The sequence below is a fragment of the Dama dama genome, chromosome 27, assembly GCF_033118175.1.
Source record: "Dama dama isolate Ldn47 chromosome 27, ASM3311817v1, whole genome shotgun sequence".
Classification (NCBI taxonomy): Eukaryota; Metazoa; Chordata; class Mammalia; order Artiodactyla; family Cervidae; genus Dama; species Dama dama.
In genome coordinates, this window is record NC_083707.1 from 35,027,458 (window position 1) to 35,052,626 (window position 25,169).

The 25,169-nt window shown below is 41.1% G+C and overlaps 1 long non-coding RNA gene across 6 annotated transcripts in view; it reads left to right on the forward strand.

Moving 5' to 3' along the window:
* The window catches only part of LOC133047646 (uncharacterized), a 29,589-nt gene extending 5,323 nt beyond the window's left edge, over positions 1 to 24,266 (forward strand). Inside the window, exons 2-6 of one of the 6 annotated variants that reach the window (XR_009690804.1) lie at positions 1,020 to 1,465; positions 2,427 to 7,224; positions 18,866 to 20,488; positions 20,640 to 20,708; positions 21,810 to 24,266. This is a non-coding gene — a long non-coding RNA (uncharacterized LOC133047646). Of the gene's footprint in view, positions 1 to 1,019; positions 7,225 to 7,673; positions 7,784 to 18,865; positions 20,489 to 20,639; positions 20,709 to 21,809 lie in introns of all 6 variants that reach the window. The other 5 variants (XR_009690802.1, XR_009690803.1, XR_009690799.1 and 2 more) reach the window with 5 other exon arrangements.
* The last annotated feature ends 903 nt before the right edge of the window (positions 24,267 to 25,169 follow it).

Sequence of the window (25,169 nt, forward strand, 5' to 3'; positions counted from 1 at the left end):
ACCCATGTCAGCTCTGTCAGTCAAGGCGAACCTTGGTAGCTTCCTTCCCCTGGAAAGTGATGGCAACCTTCTCTCATTTTATTTCTAACTTCTAGTTTGTAACCTGCCTGTGGGTAGGAACAGAAGTGGTAACTTGCAAATTTTACAGTTGGTAAGAATTAGATGTAAAATCCTGGTCAGCTTACATAATTTTCTTTCTTTTCTTAAAAATCACTTAATTATTAAATATTAACAAATTATTATTATATTTATTAATTATGAGTATAATTATTGACTTAGAAAACAAATAATAACATCATTGATATATATTTATTATTATTTATTTATTTATTTTTGCTGTGCCAGTCTTAGTTGTGGCTCTCTGGATCTAGTTCCCAGACCAGGGATCAAACTTGGACCCCCTGCATTGGGAGCATGGAGTCTTATCCACTGGACCACCAAGGAAGTCTCTCCGTGGTTTTCCTGGATCTATGAAAAAGCCTTATGATTGAGGGCAAGCCCCTTAACCTCAACTGGAGTTGCTCAACTGGAGCAACTGGAGTGTCTCAGTTGCTCCATCCATAAAATGGTAGAAATATTACCTTCTACACATGTTAATCACAAATCGGTGACTGGAGTCCTCTTCCTTGTGTTAGTTCTGTTAGAGCCCCAGGAAGACCACTAGCATGTATCTGGTCTGGCTGTTTGAATTCTGCCAGGCTAAATACAAACCTACTAGTTAATCTAAATACTATACCAATGTGCTAAATGAAAGGAATGATTCATCTTCAAAGACAGAGCAGTTAAATCAGGCTCAAGTTTTCAAACCACTTAAAGGTCTTCCAATGGAAAATGTCATCTAAATAATCTATTCTTTGCCTATAAATATGTCGTGTCAACTAAATTACAAAACAGTGACAAAAAGCAGTCACTGACTATGAATGTCCTTATTTCCGATATGGTGACTCTATGGGGACTTCATATTTACTACGTAAGTAAATATTTTACGTAATTTAATGTTTTCATTTATCTTGACCTAGTTGGACCATAAAGAAGTCTGAGCACCAAAGAACTGATACTTTCGAATTGTGATGCTAGAGAAGACTCCTGAGAGTCCCTTGGACAGCAAGGAGATCAAATCACTCAGTCCTAAAGGAAATCAACCCTGAATATTCACTGGTGAAGCTGAAGCTGAAGCTGAAGCTGAAGCTGAAGCTGAAGCTCCAATACTTTGGCTGCCTGATGTGAAGAGCCGACTCACTGGAAAAGACCCTGATGTTGGGAAAGATTGAAGGTGGGAGGAGAAGGGGACCCAGAGGATGAGATGGTTGGATGGCATCACTGACTCAATGGACATGAATTTGGGCAGACTCCAGGAGATAGTGGAAGACAGGGAAGCCTGGCGTGCTGCAGCCCATGGGGTTGCAAAGGGTCAGACACAGATTAGCGACTAAACAACAACAACAGTCAGAAGTTTATGAGTAAGGTAAGCAGAAATTTATGTAGGTCGTTTTTTTTTTTTTAATCACTGTTCCAAATCCATAAATTTTAAAAGGTATATTTTTCCCCCTTTAAAGCTCATATTCTGAAAAAAAACCTAAACTCTCATAATATCTAAGAGGAAAGTTATATTTACCTATTAGAGAAAGAAGCTGAATTATTGCCTATGTTCTTTCGAAGGCTTTTTTTTTTTTTTAACCTATCCAGTCAGGAGATGCCAATTAGAGTATATTATGATGTTGCTTTTCTTTCCTGATGGTAAGAATATTCACTTCTACAGAGGTGTCTAAAAATAGAAACTTGACTTAGTGGATATCAAATAACTTTTTCTGGCTACTCCGAAACTGGGTTACTGCTCTGTTTATAATCCCACAAATTAAAGACATGCAATTATCCAACAAAAACAGTGGGAATATTACACCATTTTTTAAAAGACTGACAACCACATAGCCCATGCCCAGCCAGCTCTAGCCAAAAACCACAGTGTGGATCCACAAATAAAGCTGTCAACCTGTGCATTTCAAAGGCACCTTTCTGTAGAGAGCTCAGCTTGCTTTGAGCAGAAGTGAAAAAGTCTTGATGAATAGAAAAGAGCCTCCCCAGTTGTTGAGCTGGTGGGCCGGCAGCAGAATTCATCCACACCTGAGTACTATGGCTAGATGAAACTCTCCTGTGGAGGTTGAGAGCTGGAGGTCTGAGTTTAAATCCCAGCTCTGCAGCTCATTCTCTTTGTGTGTCCTTATACAAGCTCCCCAATATCTCTTTTTGTGATTTTCCTCATCTGTAACAAAGAGGGTGGTAAGAACCCGTAGACTTGGGCTTCCCTGGTGGCTCAGTGGTAAAGAATCCACCAGTCAAAGCAGGAGACATGAGTTCAATCCCTGGTCTGGGAAGATTCCCACATGCCTAGGAGCAACTAAACCCTTGCACCACAATTACTGTACCAGTGCTCTAGAGTTTGGGAACCACAACTACGGAATCCTGAACACCCTATAACTTGTGTTCCACAACACGAGAAGGCACCGGATTAAGAAGTCCACGAACCACTAGAGAGTAGACCCCACTCGCCACAACTAAAGAAAAGGCCCACATGCAGTGACAAAGACCCAGCGCAGCCAAAAAATAAATAAAATTAATCAATTGAATCTTAAAAAAGAACAGTAGCCTCCTCCTCAAATAATTCTTATGAAGACCTAATGAGTTAATATTTATCAAATGCTTAGAAGAGTGTCTGGCTCAACAGGCAGACTATTTGAGCCATATGATAAATAAGGAAAAACACAAATTTCCATTTCAGGTCACCTCTCTAGGGGAAGAGAGATGAAGGGAGAAGGGAGGACATCCCAAGGTCTCAAAAAAGTTAGGGAGGAAGGTGATCAAAGGCAGAAAGAAAAGGTATGGGAACAAGCCTATAAGTATGTCAGACATTTCCTACTGGGGATTGTTTAAGGTCATAAACTCACTTTTCTGTGTGTAAAACCTTCCAACGTGCTGTCTTTACAATGATGAATGTGCCAATGTCTTGAGCAGTGAACAGAGTCATAGGTTCTCACCCAGCATATTGTGTTTATATCAGAGACAAGAGTGAAGGTTGCAGAGGCAGTAAAATTCTCAAGGTGCAAATATTTTAACAATGAGCAAGTGTAAAAAGTTCCTCCTGGCGAGCCAGTAACTTTTCTCACTCTAGGAAACCCTGCATGATGGCTAGAAGTTGGCCTTGGGTTACATCCTCCACGTTGTCCTAGGGAGCTTCTGCAGTGTCCACAGTTATGACTGGTGTGACTCTGATGGTCGTGGGATCCATCCTCAAACCAGCGAAGGCTGTCATCACACAGTGGCCCTCTTCTTTCTCCATCCACCCCACCACATTTCCACAATTATGGCTGCCTTCTTGATGCTCAGGCAGTGCTTCTTGTGGTCACTGGGACACAAGGTGGGTCACAGGTGGCTAATCTTTACTGCATCCTTGTGCTGCCCTGGTCCATGAGACCTCGGGGCCTTGGATCATGTCTCGTTCATCTTTGTATCCTCATGGATACACACATTGTCTAGCCAGACTGTTAAGTGTGATGACTTTGAAAGTTTTTGTTGTCATTGGTGTTTGTTTTGTTCTTGGCTGCCCTGGATCTTCGTTGCCGTGCCTGGGCTTTCTCTAATTGCGGCGAGCAGGGCTACTCTCTAATTGCGGTGTTGGGGCATCTCATTGTGGTGGCTTCTCTCGTTGCCTACTAGTTGAGTACTGAGCACAGGCTCAGTAGTCACGGCACACCGGTTTAGACCGGGGGTCAAACCTGTGTCCCAGTATTGGCAGGCAGATTCTTAACCACTGGGCTACCAGGGAAGTCCTGAAAGTTTTAAGCTACCACGCTCTAAGCCCAAATAGTGAATTCCAACAATATTGATGTCACATCTTTCTATGCTAAGATAATGATCTCTTTATTTGAAGAGAGAAAATTCCTGGAAAATTCTTTTCTTTCTCTCTCTCTTATATCCTCCTAAATAGAATTCTCAACAGAGGTATGAGCATCAACTTTGGGGGAGGATTCTATATTGAATGATGCTGATTATCAAATGATATCTTTATAAGACACTTTCTGATTCAATCATCTTAATACAAACAAATCCCAGCTATAGCCTGTGCAAATTCTCTAATCCCAAGCGTCATATCATTGGTCCTTAATAGGAGCCACTGTGAGGCTGTAACTGCAGCAGACATATTCTTTTACTTTCCAAACTCCATCTCAGTTTTTATGGACTTTATATTTCACTACATTCTACTACTTCCAACTTCTAAATACTTTCCACATTTTTTCCTCTTAATTCAACCACTTAAGAATATTATATTGTCTATGTCCAGAATTCTTTTTTGGCCAATAATTTATTAAGCCAATTAGAAAGAGCACTGTAAAGGGGGAATCAATGGTGAACAGTCAGCAAGAATGTATTAAGCAACACCAACATCGCCAACACCATGAACACGAAGTGAGGTGTAAATTCTGTTCTGAACACTAGTCACATGCTCCTCCTTTGTTTTCATCATTCTAATGTTAACAAACAAATGTCAGTCTTGAGAATAACTGCCTTTTGCCAGTAGTTATAATGAAGGAACAGATTTACAACTGGCACCTGCCAAAAATAAAGTAGGATAACTTCACATCAAAAAAAAAAAAGGTTAAACAGTACTAGAGAAACAAGGGTCCCTTCTGAAGGATTCATTGGAATTCAGTGTCAAATGCCTTTCACCTATATTTTCTGTCCTGTGGTTCAGGGCAGTGTAGATGTCTCTTCAGTGGTAGGGATATGCCTAGTGTGAGAGCTGGTGACCTACCTGAAGAAAACCGGCCACCATCCACACCATGGTCCTCCCTCCCTGGAGGCCCCCAGATACATGGGAAACCGGGCCAGACACACTAAAAAAATGAAGTTCCAAAGTCCTCACACAACAAACACCATGAAAGATGGAGCACCTTACTAGAACACTGTTGATAAAGTTCCTCCCTACAGAATCCTTTTCTAAAAGAATTGTCACCATAAAATGTCCCACCCAGTTAGAAGCACCCCAAATCGATTCACAGCATGGTTGCAGGCCCATATCATCAACTATACTTCTCCTGTAACACACCATCAAGAGCAAACATCACTGCCTGTGTGCCACAACTGAAGCCTGAGCACCCTAGAGCCTGTGCTCCCCAACAAGAGAAGCCACCACATCTTCTCTTACCTGCTTCATCTCTCACATTGATGCAGGGACTATGGGCTTATCACGAGCAAGAGGCGAAGGAAGAATTGTCTCTCGCTCCCTCCCTCCATGTACCAAACCAGGGGCTCACTGAAGTGGTGTTAGCTCCGGGCATGACCCTAAGGAACTCATTCAAGAGAGAGAAGCTGCATCCATACAATTCTACCTACAGAGCAACTGCTAGGCCACATACAGGGGTCCTGGTGCGACTCCTTTGTAGGTGAGGTGGTTCAGATAGTAAAGAATCTGCCTGCAATACGGGAGACCAGGGTTCAATCCCTGGGCTGGGAAGATCCCCTAGAGAAAGAATGGCTACCCACTCCAGTAATCTCATCTGGAGAATCTCATGAACAGTGGAGCCTGGTGGGCTGTAGTGCATGGGGTGACAAAGTGTCAGACAAGACTGAGCAACTAACACCCCTTGGGGAGGTCCTGGTCCTATGTAATAAGCAACAACAGGGCAGAGAACAAGATTGATGGAAAGGGAAGAACTATTCCAGTCCATATCCTCTGAACTTCAAGAAAGAAGATGAGATGTATTGACTTCTTTAAATCAAGATATGTAGGGAAAGCCCAAAGCAATGCTATGAAATAGGTCAGATTATCTCCAGTCTCTTGTTTCCACACCCAGTGCTGTGAAATCAACAAGAACTCCCATCAGTTACCCCCACACTCAATCCTTCCTTTCTTCCCTTTCCCACCCCAAACAGGTAGACACCAGGCTGATCTAAGTTAAGCTACTGGGAGTTCATGGGCTTATAATAACCAGCCCGTCAGAGGAGACATAATCTTGTTTCCATGGAGACTTTGTATAGTACAGTTTCTATAAGGTGTGATTGGTGAAATTTCAGACTTGTTTGCATCCTTGGGAGAAAGGTTTTGGAGGAAGGTCTCCTAGTCATATTTAATTCAGGTAGATTATCACCCATGATTCCAAGCATGGATCTTTCATTTCAAGTCACCCTTTGAGCTCACTTGACCACTTGTTTTTCAATCTATAACTTAACTATTGAGCTCAGAGTTTTGGGGTTTTTTTGTTTGTTTGCTTTTTTGCTTTTTTAAAAAGAGAACTTATAATTTAAACTGGGAAAGGAAATGGCAATGCACTCCAGTATTCTTGCCTGGGAAATCCCATGGACAGAGGAGCCTGGTGGGCTACAGTCCAAGAGGTTGCAAAGGAGTCAACTTAGTGACTTAAACAACAAAAATAGTTGAAACATGGCTTTTTACAAATCTCAAATTTATTACAAATTATAAATTTATTTACTTATTATTTATTTTGGCTGCGCTGGTTCTTCGTTGTGGCTCAGGCTTCTCTATTTGTGGTGCTTGAGCTCTAGAGCACGCAAAATCAGTAGTAGTAGCAACATGTGGGCTTAGTTTAGGCATGTGGGATCTAGTTCCCCCACCAGGGCTTGAACCCAGGCCCCCACAGTGGGAGCACAGAGTCTTATCCACTGGACCACCAGGGAACTCCCTGAACCCAAAATATTATGAACTATTACATTTTTGTGTTGAAACCATCTAAAGATGACAAATACCTCTATTCTTAGAAGAAAGTCCCTGCTTTGACTAACCCATGGGTGGAGAATGAGAAAATTACTATTTGCTTTTGCTTAGAAATGTGAGCCTGTTTGGGTCCTCAGGTTTTCATAAAACTGACAAATCAAAAACTGGGTTTACTGTAGGAAATAAGGTATTCTGTATATACATATTTAGAGGCAAGATGTGAGCACTGTACTAGAGTTTCAAAAGTGGTTAAAATAATGACAGCAAATTCTCAACTGCTGTGAAAATGAACATGATAAAACTTGCTGAAGGCCAGTGAACAACTGTCAGATGCCATATTATTCAAGAATGCCGCCCTGTTACAAGGACTCACTTTTACTTACTTTCAAATGGACCCATAAGAAAGAATCAAGAAAGCTAGGAAATGCCTTAAACCTCATCTCATATTACACTCTCGTGAGAAACCTAAGACCCAGAGGATCCCCCAAAGTTCATTGGTAAGTTGCTTATTTGGATGTTGGAGCAGATATTCTCATAGAAATAATGTGATAAATGATGGTTAGAACCCAAAATACCATCGCTTCCCTTATCGTTATACAATATTGTGTACTTGAACATTAATTGTTTTCTAATATTGTTCACTGCAAGTATGTACTGTTTAAACTACATTCTTGGTTAATATGCACAATTGACTACCATTTCTAACATGTCAGAAGGAAGACATAGCCCTTAGAGATGGGCCATATGGTGGCTAGATAGAAGACACTTCCAACCCTCTCTAAAACTCCCAAGATGGCAGAAACTCCTCTCTAACTGGATTGAGCAGTGAGAACATTCATGTGTTGATGTAACTAAAGTTCAGAGTCACTTTAATCCAGGAGTTCCTGCCCCGTTTCTCTGCCACTCCCCTGTATGTGTTTCTCCCATTTGGTGACTTTATCTTCAGGTCCCTTCTCTCAGGTGGCAAAAGGACTTCTTACATCCAAAAGAAGAGAGAGGAAACCCAGGTCACAGGATTCCAAGCAGGAGTCCTGAAATTCATTTTAATTGGATCCTGTAAGTTATACATCCACCCTGAACCAGTGACCTTAGCTTGGGAATGGAATGGGCTAATTGGGTTAAGCTAATCAAGAATGATGCTTGAGAACATCTCCCCTCAAAGTCCACAGGTGAGAATGATGTAAACTAAGACAAAAATGTGGGTCCACTGAGTTGGGTGAAGGGGGGAAATGGATAGATAAGCAACAATATCTTCTAAACTATCTTTCCCCATTGACCCCAGCCCCAACTGCTGAAGGAAGGTATTATATGGCTGGTGGAGCTAAGGAAGCAAGGTTAGCAGGGCCAGGCACATGAGTGTCAGTCAGTCAGTCAGTTCAGTTGCTCAGTCGTGTCCGACTCTTTGCGACCCCATGGACTGCAGCACAACAGACCTCCCTGTCCATCACCAACTCCCAGAACTTGCTCAAACTCATGCCCAGTGAGTCGGTGATGCTATCCAACCATCTCATCCTCTGTTGTCCCCTACTCTTCCCGCCTTCAATCTTTCCCAGCATCAGGGTCTTTTCCAATGAGTCAGCTTTTCACATCAGGTGGCCCAAGTATTGGAGTTTCAGCTTCAGCATCAGTCCTTCCAGTGAATACTCAAGACTGATCTCCTTTAGGATGAACTGGCTGGATCTCCTTGCAGTCCAAGGAACTCTCAAGAGTCTTCTTCAACACCACAGTTCAAAAGCATCAATTCTTCGATGCTCAGCTTTCTTTATAGTCCAACTCTCACATCCATACATGACTACTGGAAGAACCGTAGCCTTGACTAGATGGACCTTTGTTGGCAAAGTGATGTCTCTGCTTTTTTCCCCACGAGTGTGGGGAAGTGGAAATGTTCTACTCTGCTTGCTCCGTCTTGGCGTACACTCTGCCCCCACCCTCAGGGAGCCCTAGGCCATAAGTCCCGACTCTGTCCCAGATCCCAGCCCCTAGACCTTCACTCTACCTTAGAACTTTAGGATCTACCACCACCACTAGAAAGAAAAATACCAATGGAAAATTTATATCTTTTCCTACATCATTTAAAAATGGTTACATTTTCCATCTTCCTCTTCATTCCATTTCATTGTAGAAGGGAAACTCAAGGGCCATAGAAATTCGACTTATGCTTTGTCCCCTGACAAAGTGGCTTAGGCACCAATTGACTGATCAGTATGCTTTTGGACAAAATTGTAGTGGCTTTTTTTTTTTTAAGTTATTTATTTTATTTTTGGTTATTCTGGGTCTTGGCTGCTCTGCATGGGTTTTCTCTAGTTGTGGTTACGCGGGGACTACTCTCTAGTTGTGGTACTTGGGCCTTGGGGTATCTTCTCTTGTTGTGGAGCATGGGCTCTAGAGCTCGTGGACTTAGTTGCTATGTGGCATGTGGAATCTTCCCAGACCAGAGATGGAACCCATGTGCCCTGCAGTGATAGGCAGATTCCTATCCAGTGTACCACCAGGGAAGTCCTGTGGCTTTTACAAAACATACATTTATTTATTTGGCTGTTTGGGTCTTAGTTGCAGCATGGAGGATCTTTGGTTGTGGCATTCAAACTCTTAATTGTGGCATGTGGGATCTAGTTCCCCAAGCAGGGATCAAACCCTGGCCCTCTGCATTAGGAGCATGGAGTCCTAGCCACTAGACCACTAGGGAAGTCCCTGTGATGGCTTCAAATCCACTGTTTAATGGTCTATCTGTAGTCAATCGGGTGCTAAAAATTGCAAGGTCAACATGAGACCATCTAAAGAAATGTAGAAAGTGAGATTAATACTTCTTTCCCAATTACCTCATGTTAATAAAGCTACATATGCCCAACTCTGCAGAGCATCCTCTTTTTGACTAATGCTGGGGACAGTGTTTATTCCTGAGCCATGAAGCTGTAAAATATAACAAATAGACTTCTGATTGGAAAAATAGTCTGGGACTGGATTTGCAACAATCAATGAAAACACAGGAGTGAAACAGAGAAAGGGTCAGATACTTGGGCTTCTCAGAGAAATTGTCCCACATAAAGACTGATTTCAATCTCACTCCACTGTACTCCAAAAATCCCACTTTCTAAAATGGTGGTTTCCCACTGCAGGACTGGCTCAGAGCCCAGGCTCTGTGTCTCTAGAGCTTTCCACCGAGTTCCAAGTAATGCAGTCTTCGCTTGATTGGAAGCGGAAGGCTGGAAATAAATTGTCCCATTAAGTGTTCAATGGAAAAGAGTCTGTTCTATTGCAATAATAATAATTTAGCTGTGTGCTATGGCTCACTGTCACATGAAATGCTGACTTCATAAAGAGATGTGCAGCTGCCGTATTTAGAAACTGACTTACCTGCCGTAGATGCTGAGCAATGTTGACACCTGTTCTATGTCTTGGGGGTGCAGTATGCAGTTGTCGAAAAGACAAGAACCAGGAATTTTCTTTCTGATCACGGCAAATAACTCCTGAAAGTTTTGGCTTTTATTATATATTATTTTTGAAAATGAAGTTTTTGTTTCTGAGTAAAACACATATATTCTGCGGAGTAGAAGTGAATTCCCCCCAACTCCCCATCCCCCAGCATGGAAGATCTTACTTCTCCGACTAGGGACTGAACCCATTCCCCCAGTACTGGAAGCTGGAGTTATATCCACTGGACCAGGGAAGTCACTAGAAGTGAATGTTTTTTTAAAAATATTCCTTTTCCTTTTGACTAATTTCTCTCTCAAATAGTTTCTGCTTTTAACTAGCATGATTTTATCTTCTGTAAAGAAAATTGCTTTTAATTTGGGGCCATGAATACAGGGACAAAGATCAGTATAACAGTATTAGTTGTTTTGCATTATTATCGCTCAGTTTGGGGTGTCATTGCCCCTTTGCTTTATTACACAAGCTGTTTTTTTTTTTAAAGGGTGAACTCTCTCTCCTCAATTTAGATTGAGGTTTCCAGGAATGTTTTCCAAATTATCCCACTCCCCTGTGACTTTCCCTACCCTTCGAGGGGCCCATAGTTAAGCCTGGAGGAAAAGGTTAGTTCACAGCACACTAGAGGCTGTTTAAATGGAAAGGAGCTGTTTCGAAACCCTCATTTCTCAACTGTCAGCATTTAAAATATATGGGGCAGTCACAAATGGACTTAAATGGATATAGTCTTTTGGAAAGTAACGTGATAATCAGCTTTAATAGCCAGGGAGTTTATTGTGCAACATTACAACACTCACTCCAGTGGTGGCAAACTTTAAAGAATTTATATGACCCACAACAAGGAAATGTTAAACGTCGCACATGCATACAATGGACCATTCTATTGCCATTAAAAACAGGTTTTTAAGGAATATTTAGTCAATGGGCAAATGTTCATCTTTATGGCATAATCATCTCTGTGGCTGGTGAGATAGGAAGGGCTTGGTTTTCTCTGTGTGTGTGCTTGAGTTTCTCTATTTCGCATATGTCTAGAATGAGCGTGCATTGTTTTCGAAATAAGAAAAAATAAATTCCAGGAATTCAGGAAGGTTGAGTTTGGACCCTCACCCTGAGCATGAAGTCTGGCTGTCAGTGGGTCAGTGGATCAGGCAGCAATATTTATCCAGCACCTACTTTGTGCCAGGAGCAGGGACGAACACTGGGAACACAAAAAGGACAAAAAGAAAACAAAACAATGCCAATCAGCAGGGGTGGCTGGGCTGAGGCACTTAGAGTTCATGGGTCTTTTTTTTTTTTTTTTAGATTTTTAAAATTTATTCTTTAAATTTACATAATCTTTAAAATTGATTTGTATCTCTTTTTTTGGCCTCTCCATACAGTATGTGGGAACTTAGTTCCCTGACCAGGGACTGAACCCATGCCCACTGCATTGGAAGTGTGAAGTCTTAACCACTTCCCCGCCAGGGAAGTCCTCACAAGTCTTAATTGTGTGAACAAAAGTGGATGCTGGGTGTCCTGTTAGTCAGTTCTAATTGCTGGTACCTTAAGGAAAAGAAGCTGGTGTAATAGCAGCTATATTATCCAATCAACAGAAAGTCCACTTTATCAAAAATTTCTTTCTCCAATATGCTATTTTTAGGAGAAAAAGATAAATGGTTAAGGAAGCAAGGTACTGTAGAAGGTGATTAGCTCATCTCCCACTGTTCAACGAGAATCGCTTTTCATACTAATGTAAGATAGTGTCTGATTTTCTTCCATCCAAATCTCATTCTCTTTTTATTTATAGCAACTTGATTAATCCTGCACATCTAAGGAATGGCCTAAAATGTCTATTCAATTTTAAAGAAAACTTTTCCTTCATCTTTGTATTTGGATTCTTTGAAGAGTGGGGGGTCCTGCTACATACAGAAAAGTTTAGTTAACTAGAACCTCTCAACCATTCTGGATAAATAGAATTCTGTATTTAGAATGCCAGGTCACCTTGAAGAATTCAGCTTGAGATAAAAATAACTTTTGTAAATTATATCTGCAAGAAACTTCTGTTTAAATAACTACTATTGTTGTTGCTTGTGAAGAGAAGACTGGATTATTATGGGTGAAAATATACATAATAATTAGCCAAAAGAGTGACTTCCCAGGTATTCCAGTGGCTAAGACCCTGATCCCAATGCAGGGGGCCCCTGGTTCTAATCAGCAAACTATTCATAGATCCAGCATGCGGCAAGAAGATCGAGAGTACTGCTTAAGACCCAACACAGCCAAATAAATCAATAAATATTTAATACATTTAAGAAAACACCTGTGGATTTCACTTTTCTCATCTGTAGAGTGGAAGTGGCAATGGCTACTTTCTGATTACTTTACAGTGATGACTTAAGGATAAATCATATATTAAAAAGTGCCCATAATTCCTTGGCAGAACGAACTATAATTGGCTGAAACTCACAAAAGTGGGAGTCAATGCAGGTATGAAGATGCCTCACCAACTCCAAGCCTTTGTCTGTGCAACCCCACCTTTAATGATCTGCCTGTGTTTGGATTACAGGCCAACAGAGTGAGCAGAGGATAAACATTCTCTTGCCTTTCTTTTTTTTTTTTTTTTAAGGATAATCTAGGGCTGTATAGGTAAGGAAAATCTATAAAAACTGTCTGAGGTAAGTCACAACTAACATTCACAGTAAGAATAATGAACACAGAAAATCACCATCTGGAAAACACCACAATCATCGCTTAAGGGATGAATCATCACTGAAAGCTAAAATTAGTCAGTGAAAGTATGATAAGAAACAAGATTTCTATTTAATACATAGTCTCAAAGTAGAGCCCTACAATACTTATTAAGGAAAAAGCAGTAACTTTACAGCGGAGGAACCTAACAGATACCACCTTAACCAGATTGATTAAATTTATCATCTCTTATAATGAGATGGATCAACATAACATGCCTCCACACACAGATGCTCTGAGAAGGGCCCAACCTCATTCTGGTGGTACAAAAACTTCATGAGGAAATACAAAATGACCCAAGTTGAGGGTCCCTCTATTAAATACTTGGTCAGTACTTTTCAAACATGTCAAAAGTTGTGAAAAACAAAGGACTGAGAAAGTGTTCTAGATTAAAGGAGACAAGGAAATGCAGGCAGCTACTGCAACCTCTGATTCCTCATTGGATCTGGGGTCAGAAATCAATGGTGATATTTGAATCAGGTCTGGAGTTTGATAAGAGTGATGCATCAGAAATAATGTCTCAATTTTGATCATAATGATATGTAAAATGTTAACTTTGGGTGAATCTGGCTGAAAGGTATATAGGAATTCTTGTTTCTAATTATGCATTTTTTCTTTCTTTCTTTCTTTTTTTTTTTGGTACATCTGAGGGGGGGGGGGAAACCTGTTCAAGTTAGGCAAGTAGATTTTTGTTGTTGTTCAGTCACCAAGTCATGTTCAACTCTTTGCGACCTCATGGACTGCAGCATGCCAGGCTTCCTTGTCCCAGATAGAAATTTCTTAAAATCATTTTTGTGAAAGTGATACTCAGAGGAAATAAGCAGAAATATGACTTGATGTACCATGTCAGGATGTCTCAAAAGGCCCCTCTTCAGAATTTGAGACAGAAGTTTTGAGAAGTGGTTTTCTCTTCCTTTTGCCAAACATAAAATCATGGAATCTCAGTACTGGAGGGAAACTTGGGGGGAGAATATTGATAAGGAGGAAACTAGCCACAACTTTAATATCCAGCAATAGGGAAATCATTCATTATGCTTCCCACACACTCCCTGTACTTACATAGCCAGTAAAGGTTGTTCTCATGAGAAATCATACAGCAAAATGGGAACATGTCTGCACTATAATTTTATTCCTTTAAAAATCAGGATGCAAATTACATATATACACTTTCTAAATCCAAGTACCTAAACTATACATCCATGAAGAAAGGCAAAAGAAATACTTGGTAAATTTGGATAAGATGATGGGATTGTGGGGACATTTTTTCTTTCCCTATTTTCCAAATTTCTTATGATATTTTAAATGTCAAAATATTTTTAGAAAGAAAAAAATGAAAGATCTCTTAACTTTGAGCCAAAATTTATTCTCTACAACAAACTCTAAACCTTCTTTCACATGACTGCCTTGCCCACAGTCCCTCAGCTGTAGGTACGGGAGACTTTCATATACACTCCAACCTGACCCAGACACTGGGCCACTCCCCAAGGAGGCAACTTACAAAGAATTTCCTAGGCTCTTCCTGACCTGAATTTGATGTCGGCTCTTTTGAGTTTGGGAGATGAGACCTGGGAAAGCCCATGAGTGTAGCTTTAACTTCCCTGATTATGCCCCCAAATTCACTGGCTTTGTCTCAGTTCCCCTTTCACTTTCATCCACCCATGAGGCTGAAGTTTCACTCCCTCACTTGGTTGGTCCTTGCTGGTCCCCTGCCTCCATCCTCTGGGAACCGAGCCCTGTTCCAGTGTATTGGTTCGCTAGCCCTGCTGTAACAAAGCACCACAGGCTGAGTGACTTAAACCACAGAAATCCATTGTCTCACAGCTCTGGAGGACAGAGGTCCAAGATCAAGGTGTCTGCAGGGCTGGTTCTTCCTGAGGGCCGAGAGGGAGAGCTCTGGTCCAGACCTCTCTCCTTGGCACCAAATGTCCACCTTTTCGTTTTGTCCTTCACATTGCCTTCCCTCTACATGTTTCTCTGTGTCCAAATTCCCCTCTCCTTAAAAAGGCACAGAAGAGTCAAACTGAGCAACTAGTCACAACACAGTCATTGGATTAGGGCCCACCCTAATCCAGGATGACCTCCATGAAACTTGATTACATCAGCAAAGACCTTATTTCCAAATAAGGTCACATCCTGAGGTTCTGAGGAGTAATAGGCTTTTCTACATATGAACTTGAGGAAGGGTGGGGGCAGGACAGGATTTAACCCATAACATCCCGAGGCACTGGTGACTCCAAATGAGATGAGAAGACCTGAGAGTATCAACAAGCCTCTGGCCTGACACTTTCTAGAGCTCTCAGATAGTGATTTTTTTTTTTTTTTTTTCTCTGTTAACCACACAGCTGAGAGGCTTGTGGGATCTTAGTTTCCCCCCCAGGGGCCAAACCTGCACCCTTGGCAGTGAAAGTGCAGAGTCCTAACCACTGGGCCACCAGAGAATTCCCCACTGATAATGGATTTTTTATCAGACTCCTTTTTTAACAGACTTGTGCTGCTTGGCTACAGGGAGTTATTCTGCCTGCCGGAGGGTTATCCCCATTGGATGGGTGACAAGTGTATCTGCCCATCATAAAGAATCTGCTTGCCTGGTCACATGAATTTCAGCATCATATTTATCAATGAAAAAAAAAAGGAATTACTGTTTGATATTCTATAGTCTCAACTGTACATTTTTTAAATCTTTATGAAAATATTTTAATTTTTTTCACCCACGTAGACAAAGAAATTCTTTTCACTTGATGGAGACGATTAGAATTTCAAGAGAACATGTCTTTTTAAGGAATGACATGTACCTATTTCAAACATAGAAACGGGCATAGAAAAGTTTGTGTTCGCAAAATCAGGGTGAGATTTTCCATTAAAGTTTTTGAAAGGATTTTATCAGAATATTTAATTCAGATTTGATATTTAATATTTTCCCACTCATCTTCTAGGCAAATGGTGTGTAGTAACTGCTTTTATGTTCTGATCCTCTCCTCCTAAATATTCATCATTATGCTTTTCCAGTTAGTTCCTCTGCAACATCCAGGTAAATATACGCTAATAAATAAGCTTCTCTGCCTCATAAATATGGGCATAGGTTTCATTTCATCACTGTATGTCAGTCTTTTTTTTTAAAAAAATAGTACTAGTTCTTTATTCTACCAAAATTGGATCTCATATTATGTACATCTATTTGTAACTTACTTTGTTTACTGAATATGTTTTCACATTTTTCTGTGTAAATGTACAAGAAGTTGCCTCATCTTTCTTTTTTTCTAACTTTTTTAAAATTTATTTTTTTATGGAAGTATGCTTGACTTACAATGTTGTGTTAATTTCAGCTATATCCCGAAGTGTGTCTATAGGCCCCGAGCCCTGTCTACAAGGTTTCTATGAGGTCATCTTGTCTCTGCCTGGTGTTAAAATCTCAAGTTTCCTTTGCTTGTTACCTGTGCCCTATGTGTTTGTACTTAGACATCTGAGGCCTTAAGTATTGTTTCTGGCTTCCTTCCCAACTGGTTTCTCACAGGAATCACCAGGCACCTCTCACTCCCTTATTTCTATATTGTACCTATTACTCTTCAGAGTAACTAGATTCGCAGGTTTACCTGGCTGCTTTCCTCCCTTCCCTCACTTATTCTCTTTTCAAGTTCCATGGATAAATTACTATTTATCTTGTAAACTCCTGGGTTAATTATTATTCCCAATCGTGGGAGATGTCCTCCATCTCAAATCAAAAGTGCACCACTTCCATCACCTAACTACCCAGGACTAAGATCCATAAATCCAAATACAGTAAAATGAAACCATCTTCAGGGCCTGCCACTCAAGTCTCCGACCTTCAAACTCACAAATGTCACTGTGTGCTCAGTTGATCAGTCATGTCTGACTCTTTACGACCCCATGGACTGTATTGGCCATCTCCTGGATTGGCAGGTGGGTTTTTTACCACTGAACCGCCAGGGAAGTCCACTAAACAACCAATCAGGCTACCAACTCCTAGCCTTTGTAGTCTCTCTTTTTTTTTTTTCATTTATTTTTATTAGTTGGAGGCTAATTACTTTACAACATTGCAGTGGGTTTTGTCATACACTGACTTGAATCAGCCATGGAGTTACATGTATTCCCCATCCCGATCCCCCCTCCCACATCCCTCTCCACCCGATTCCTCTGGGTCTTCCCAGTGCACCAGGCCCGAGCACTTGTCTCATGCATCCCTCCTGGGCTGTCTGTTTCACCATAGATAGTATACATGCTGTTCTCTTGAAACATCCCACCCTCGCCTTCTCCCACAGAGTCCAAAAGTCTGTTCTGTACATCTATGTCTCTTTTTCTGTTTTGCATATAGGGTTATTATTACCATCTTTCTAAATTCCATATATATGTGTTAGTATGCTGTAATGTTCTTTATCTTTCTGGCTTACTTCACTCTGTATAATGGGCTCCAATTTCATCCATCTCATTAGAACTGATTCAAATGAATTCTTTTTAATGGCTGAGTAATATTCCATGGTATATATGTACCACAGCTTCCTTATCCATTCATCTGCTGATGGGCATCTAGGTTGCTTCCATGTCCTGGCTATTATAAACAGTGCTGCGATGAACACTGGGGTGCAACGTGTGTCTTTCAGATCTGGTTTCCTCGGTGTGTATGCCCAGAAGTGGTATTGCTGGGTCATATGGCAGTTCTATTTCCAGTTTTTTAAGAAATCTCCACACTGTTCTCCATAGTGGCTGTACTAGTTTGCATTCCCACCAACAGTGTAAGAGGATTCCCTTTTCTCCACACCCTCTCCAGCATTTATTGCTTGTAGACTTTTGGATAGCAGCCATCCTGACTGGCGTGTAATGGTACCTCATTGTGGTTTTGATTTGCATTTCTCTGATAATGAGCGATGTTGAGCATCTATTCATGTGTTTGTTAGCCATCTGTATGTCTTCTTTGGAGAAATTGTAGTCTCTTTAAAATGCTTCCTTTCTTTGCTGGTGAAGTCATTCATTCCCACAGGAGGCAGAGTGATCATTTTTCAGAGTCCTAGGTATTACCTTCAAGCAACCAATCTCCTCCACTCACTTCAGCCAATCCATTGTCCTGTTAATTCTTCCTCATAAATGCTTCTTGGGTCTGTGATATTTCTATCCCTACTGTATTGCCTTAATTGAAGCCCTCATTGTATCCTGTTTCGTACATTGCCCTGCTCTCTTTTGGGGCTTCCCAGGTGGCAGCAGTGATAAAGAATCCACCTGCCAATGCAGGAGACACAGGAGTCAATCCCTGGGTCAGGAAGATCCCCTGGAGAAGGAAATGGCAACCCACTCCAGTATTCTTGCCTGGAGAATTCCATGGACAGAGGAGCCTGACAGGCCATAGTCCATGGGGTCTCATAGAGGCAGACACGGCTGAGCACGCATGCAGCACAATGCTCTCTGCTCTCTCTTACGGTGTAGTCTCCACCCTGCCATCAGTTATTGCTCAAGGCTTCTCAAAAACTGTTAGTAGCTCACATTACTAACCAGTGAAATTCATCACCTTTGATAATATGGCCCCAACCCTCTGTTCTGGCCTCAATATACATTTGGTGCCAATAATCTTGTGCAAAGTGAGCAATCTTCAATTCACAGAATGTATCATATGCTTCCATGCTTTGGGGCCTTCCCTCTTATTCCTTAATGATTATTCCATCTCTCCTCAAAGCTCATGTAAGGAAGCTACTCTGAGTCTCCTCCTTCCCCACACCTTGCCAGAGCTAATCTCTTCTTCCTTTAGTTCCTCTTTTAGCACCCCCACTGTATTTTTGTTGTCTGGCAGACACGGATTGCATCATAATCTTTTCTCCATCTCTCCCCAGCACTTGACTCAGAGCCTGGCACATAACAATTGCTTGAATTGTTAAATTTCCAAGAATTTGTGAGCTAGTTGCCTTGACTTTGGTTGCTTAAATTAGCCATGAAAGTGAAAATGTTAGTTGCTCACTCATGTCCCACTCTGTGACTCCACAGACTGTAGCTGGCCGGGCTCCTGTGTCCATGGAATTCTCCAGGCAAGACTACTGGAGTGGACTGCCATTTCCTCCTCCAGAGGATCTTCCCAACCCAGGGATCAAACCCAGATTTTCCGCATTGCAGACAGATTCTTTACCATTTGAGCCACTTGGGAAGCCTTAGTGGAAGTATTTACACCATGGAAAACACTGTGATAAAACAACACTACAATATAACCTTTTATTTATTTTTTTTTGGAGAAAGTTGCTTCTTAAATGTTTTTTTAGAAATCACAGTAGAGTTGCTTCACAATGTTACGTTAGTTTCTGCTGCACAAGGAAGTGAATCAGCCATATGCAAACATATCATCTCCTCCCTCCTTCTTGGACCTCCCTCCCACCCCACCCTCAATCCCACGACCCTAGATCATCACGGAGCAACAAGCTGAGCTCCCTGCACCATGTGGCAGGTTTCCACCAGCCACCTATCTTAGACATGGTAGCGTATATACGTCATTCCCAATCTCCCAATTCATCCTCACCCTCCATGTCCACACGTCAATTCTCTGGGTCTGCGTCTCTTTTCCTGTCCTTCAAACAGGTTCATCTGTACCATTTTTCTAGATTCCACATATATGTGTTAATACAGCACACCCCTGATTATACAAGTAATACTAGTCATTTTTTTTATTGGACACAATCAGAATCAACTGTCCTCTTTAATACCTCCCATACTCAATCCAATAAACAGTTTGGTGTGTTTCTTCCAGACCTTTTTCATACATTTATGTATTGTGACATTTGCTGAGTTTAAATGTACTGGCTTATTGCCTCTCAGCTGGGAAGCTTTCTCAGACTGCTCCTGCTGCCACTATTATGTCTTTCCTCTGATCTCCTTCTACACCCACCACATCTTTTCTAACTTCTGTGTGCCTTGTTTTTTCTTAAGATTTCAAGCTGTTTGGAGAAAGGTATCCTTAAATGCCTGTATTTTCTACTCAACGGGCAACCTTCATTAAAATGAGTACTTTCTAAGGATCCAATGTACAGCATGCTGACCACAGTTAACAATACGCTATTGTACACTTGAAAGTGGCTAAGAGAGCAGATCTTAAGTGTTCTCACCACAAAAAAAAAAAAAAAAAGGCAGTTATATGAGATGATGGTATTAACTAATCTTATTGCAGTAATCATTTTGCAATGTGTATGTTCCTCACATTGAACACCTTAAACTTATACACTGTTAGGCATCAAATTATATCTCAATAAAGCTGGGGGGGAATTAAAATGAAATAAAAAGAACCGACCCTCCAAAATGTCACTCGTTTAATTCTTTGATCCAAAACCGGCTAGGAATCATCCAGTGCCGTCTGAATATAGCATTAGATAGACAGAATCCAAGCAATAAGCCCTTTCAAGGTGTTTTCTTTATTTTTTCTCTCTTTCTTCCTTTGGCTACCTCGAGTCTTAGTTGCATCATGCAGAATCTATCACAGTGATGCACAGATTCTCGAGTTGCTTCCTGTGGGCTCAGTAGTTGCATGCAGGCTTAGCTGCTCCACAGCATGCGGGATCTCAGTTCCCCAACCAGGGATCAAGTCCCCTGCATTGCAAGCTGGATTCTTAACCGCTGGACTGCCAGGTAAGTTCCTCTTTAATTTTTTATGTAAAGGTCAAACTGTTTCCTCCGGGTACTGCAGTGCCTCAGTCATGAAGTAAAAGACAAGAGAACGGTACCATGTTTTGATCTGTTATCATGTCCTCAGTTAGGCAAGGCTTCCATCTCTTCCCAGGTCACCCTGTGGACCGGGAGCCACACAGAGTAAGAACGAACCTTCCGGCTCTCAGCAGAGATTCTCATGGTAAGTAGACCTTCCCTGTGGGTGTGGAGCTGCCATCTGCCCAGTAAATCTACCTCTCTGTGCCCAGGAAAACACTGTGATGCAGCCTGAGGGCTGAAGTGGGATCCCAGTTGGATGGCAGACCTCAATTTCAGATGCAGAGAAGAGGTCTTTTTGTCTTACACTTGCTCTTGCCCCATGAGCCATGAGGACCTTGAGCTCAGGCAGCAGAACTCACTCATATTTGTTTATCCAAAGGCTACCAGAGCACCAAGCATACTGTTGGATGCTCAATAAGCGTCAACAGAATGAATTATGAGTCTGTGTGAAGGATATCACAATGTCCCTTGTACTGTTCTTTCAACTTCTATGTAGGCTTGAAAGTTTTCAAGCAAAAAAGTTGAGGAAAAAAATATCCTCCCAACCCAAGGATCAAACCCTGGTCTCCAGCACTGCAGACAGATTCTTTACTATCTGAGCCACCAGGGAAACCTGAATTGAATGGTGGGAGGGTCACTAAATTTTTGAGTGATGGTGCCTAGGATGTTTAGTTCAATAAATTTAGTTCTTCCTAAAGAGCAGCCATCCTTACAGGATCTAAAAGCCTCTGAAATGTTTAAAGGTGGTTCTGTCTGGCGTGAGTGTGACCTGGAGGGGGTGGGAGAGGGAGGGGCAGGAGCTGCCAGGCAGGGGCATGATTATGGAGTAAAATATCACAGCTTCCGCCAGGGGAGGGGGTCCCTCCCCAGTCTGGGGTCTGTCCAAGGAAGGCTTGAATAAGGACATTGTAAGTGGAGTGAAAATCTGAGATGTGGAACTCCACCCACTCCATCCCAAGGAGCAACCGCTCTACACTCTGCCGCAGGTACAACAAGACCTGCCCCTGGGAAGTGGCCACCTTACCTGGCTCCACGGGTCTCCACCTCAGGGCTCACCTTCTCAAGTTCAGAGCCCTCTGCTAGCAGGCTACACCTGCTAATCTCAGTAAGTCAAGATCACCTACAGCTTTGATTTGGCCGTCTCTCTACCAACCTAAATCTTCATTTCAGATTCCAGGAGCGCTTGAATTGTTTGCCTCTTGAGAAACTAAACATTCACCATTTATCTTTGCTCACATTTTAGAAATCTCCAGCTCCAGGACTCAACCTCCTCTTCTCTTTTTCTTGATGTCCAATGGTGATGTTGTCCGGGTGACCTGGTCTTCAGCACATGCCCAAGCCCTCCCTAATGTACTTCCCTCCTCCAAATTGTAAGCTGTGGTTGGTTAATATCAGTAGTAACCACAGAAGAACACATGAGAAGTCAAGACACTTTTCATTGAGAACTATTACTTAGTGATATGATTAGTCATCATCTATTGAACTCTAATGGGGCTTCCCTGGTGGCTGAGTGATAAAGAATTCACCTGCCAGTGCTGGAGACATAGGTTCAATCTCTGGTGCAGGAAGATCCCACATGCCTCAAAGGAACTGAGCCCGTGTGCCACACTATTGAGCCTGTGCTCTAAAACCCTGGGAACCGCAACTAAGGAGTCCCCACGCCACAACTACTGAAGTCCGTGCACTCTAGAGTCTGTGCTCTGCGACAAGAGAAGCCACTGAAGTGAAAAGCCCAGGCACCATAACCAGAGAGTAGCCCCTGCTTGCTGCAATTACAGAAAAGCCTGTGCAGCAATGAAGACCCAGCACAGACAAAAATAAATTAATTAATTAATTTAAAAAAAAAAAAAGAATCCACCTGCAATGCAAGAGACATGGGTTCAATCCCTGAGTCAGGAAGACCCCCTGGAAAAGGAAATGGCAATCCCCTCCAATATTCTTGCCTGGGAAATCCCATGGACAGAGGAGCCTGGTGAGCTACAGTCCATGAAGTCGAGAAGAGTCACATATGACTAAGCGCGTGTGTGCACACACACACAGACACACACACACACATGCACACATTGAACTCTAAAACCTCACATCTGCTAAACACTAATAATAACAGTGTTAGATATGTATTGAGCGTTTACTATGTGCCAAGGATTGTGGTTAGTGTTACCTTAATTTTCTCATTGAATTCTAACATAGGTTCTTTCCAGTGAGTGTTATTTCTATCCTACACATAAGAAAACTGAGACATACAGAAGTCAATGAGTGGTAGAACCACAATTGGAAGCTGGTCACTGTTTCTAAAATCTGTGCTCTTCATGAGTTATGCTAAAGTGTCTTTCCCTAAGTAACTTATTTTGAAGTGAAATGAGTAACTTTAGTTTTAAAAGTGTTGCGGGAATTCTCTGGCAGCCCAGTGGTGAGGACTTGGCCCTTTTTCACTTTCACTGCCTTGGCCGGGGTTTAATCCCTGGTCGGGGAACTAAGATCCCCCATCAAAATAGTATGGTACTTGCATAAAACAAATGGAACAGAATTATGAGCCCAGAAACAAACCCAAGTGTACACAGTTAACTAACATTTGACAAAGGAGTCAAGAATATTCAATGGAGAAAAGGCAGTTTTTTTTTCAATACATGGTGCTGAGATAATTGGATAGTCACATGAAAAATAATAAAACTGAACCCAAATCTTACATCACTCATAAAAGTTAACTTAAAATAGATTAAAGCCTTAAATGTAAGACTTTAAATCATGAAATTCTTAGAAGAAAACCAAGGAATAAAGCTTCTTTACATGGGGGTTGGTAATCAGTTTTTAATAAGACAGCTAAAGCACAATTAGCAAAACAAACAACAAACAAGTGGTCCTCCATCAAACTAAAAAGCTACTGCACAGAAAAAAGAAATTATCAACAAAGTGAAAAGAAAACCTGTGGAATGGGAAAAAAAAACAAACATGTGAACCATATATATATTGAGAAGCTAACATCCAAAATCTCATACAACTCAGTAGCAAAAAAGAGAAAAATAACCCAGTTTAAAAATTGGACAAAGGACCTAAATAGACATTTCTCCAAAGAAGATATACAAAAGGCCACTAGGTACATGAGAAGATGCTCAACATCACTAGTCATTAGGAAAATGCAAGTTAAACCACAAGGAGAGGTTAAATCACCTCTTACCTGTTAGAATGGCCATCGTCAAAAGGATAAAAATAATAAATCTTCCTGTGAATGCAGAGAAAAGCGAATCCTTGTGCACTGTTGTGAAACTATAAACTGGTGTAGTCACTATGGAAAAGAATGTGGAGAACCCTCAAAAAATTAAAAATAGGCCAACCATATCATCCCGCAATTCCACATCTGGGAATATACCCAGAGGAAACAAAAATATCAACTTAAAAATATATCTGTATCCCCATGTTCTTTGTAGCATTATTTACAGTAGTCAAGATGTGGAAGCAACCTCTGTGCCCATCAATGGATGAATGGATAAAGAAATTAAATACATAATAGGAGATCCAGTCATTTACAAAGAACTGTGCCAGCTGACACTCTCGGGAGACTTATATGAGAGTCCTGCATCCTCGGCAACACTTCATATTATCAGTCCCTTTAACTGTCGTCATTCTTTTAGGTGTGTAGAAGTATGTTACTATGATTTTAATTTGTATAACCCTTATGATTAAAATGAGGTTGGGTACTTTTTTACATGTTCACTGGCCATTTAATATCTTTTTTAAAACATGGACCCATTCAAGTCTTTTGCCCATTTTTTTGATCGTCTTTTTCTTATTAATGCCTAGGAACTTTTTAATATTCTAGATATGAGTCCTTTCTCAGACATTTCCATTGCAAATATCTTTTGCCAAGAATGTTTCTGCTTTTCCTTCTCACTCTCTATACAGTTTGCCTATGTTGAATTTTTAAAAAATCATTATGTGAAAAAAAAACTGCACAAATAACCTCAAAATATCACTTTAGATCTTTTGATTAGTGGAAATACATGTGACATTTTCCTTCTTATTTTCACTTCTTAATATTTTTCTAAACTTTTATTTCTCATTATAAATAATAAAATGTCTATTTTAAAACTAATTATATGAGACTCTAACAATGAAACCATGAAATGCTAATGATAATGTAGAAAGAAAAAAAAAGACAAGAAACAAATTTGATTTTATCATTTGAAGTGAAGAAGGAGTTTCTATTCTTATTATTAGAAAACAAAAGCTTAAATAGATGATTCCTAAAGTTCCCGTGGATAACACTATGGATTGAAGAGAGCATCCCCAAAGTGATACTTGTCTAAGGATTGTGTGTGCCTTGGCTTTCCTTGGCTCATCACTCGCCTGCCATGACATCCAGCTGCTTCAGAAAGCCCAGGAGTCACTGTTTCCTTTGTGGGACCAGAAGGACTAAAGCAAGTGGCAGATAGAGGGGCAGGCTAGTGGGTGGGAGCCCTCCTGGTCAAACTTGAAACATCCAGTCAGGACAATATATTAACTTGTTACTTGACATTTTGGAGCTTTTGGTTGAACATACGACCTTGAGTTTAAAAGAATTTTAAATGCAATGTCTACTTAAAATTTTCTTTCCTGAAATGAATTA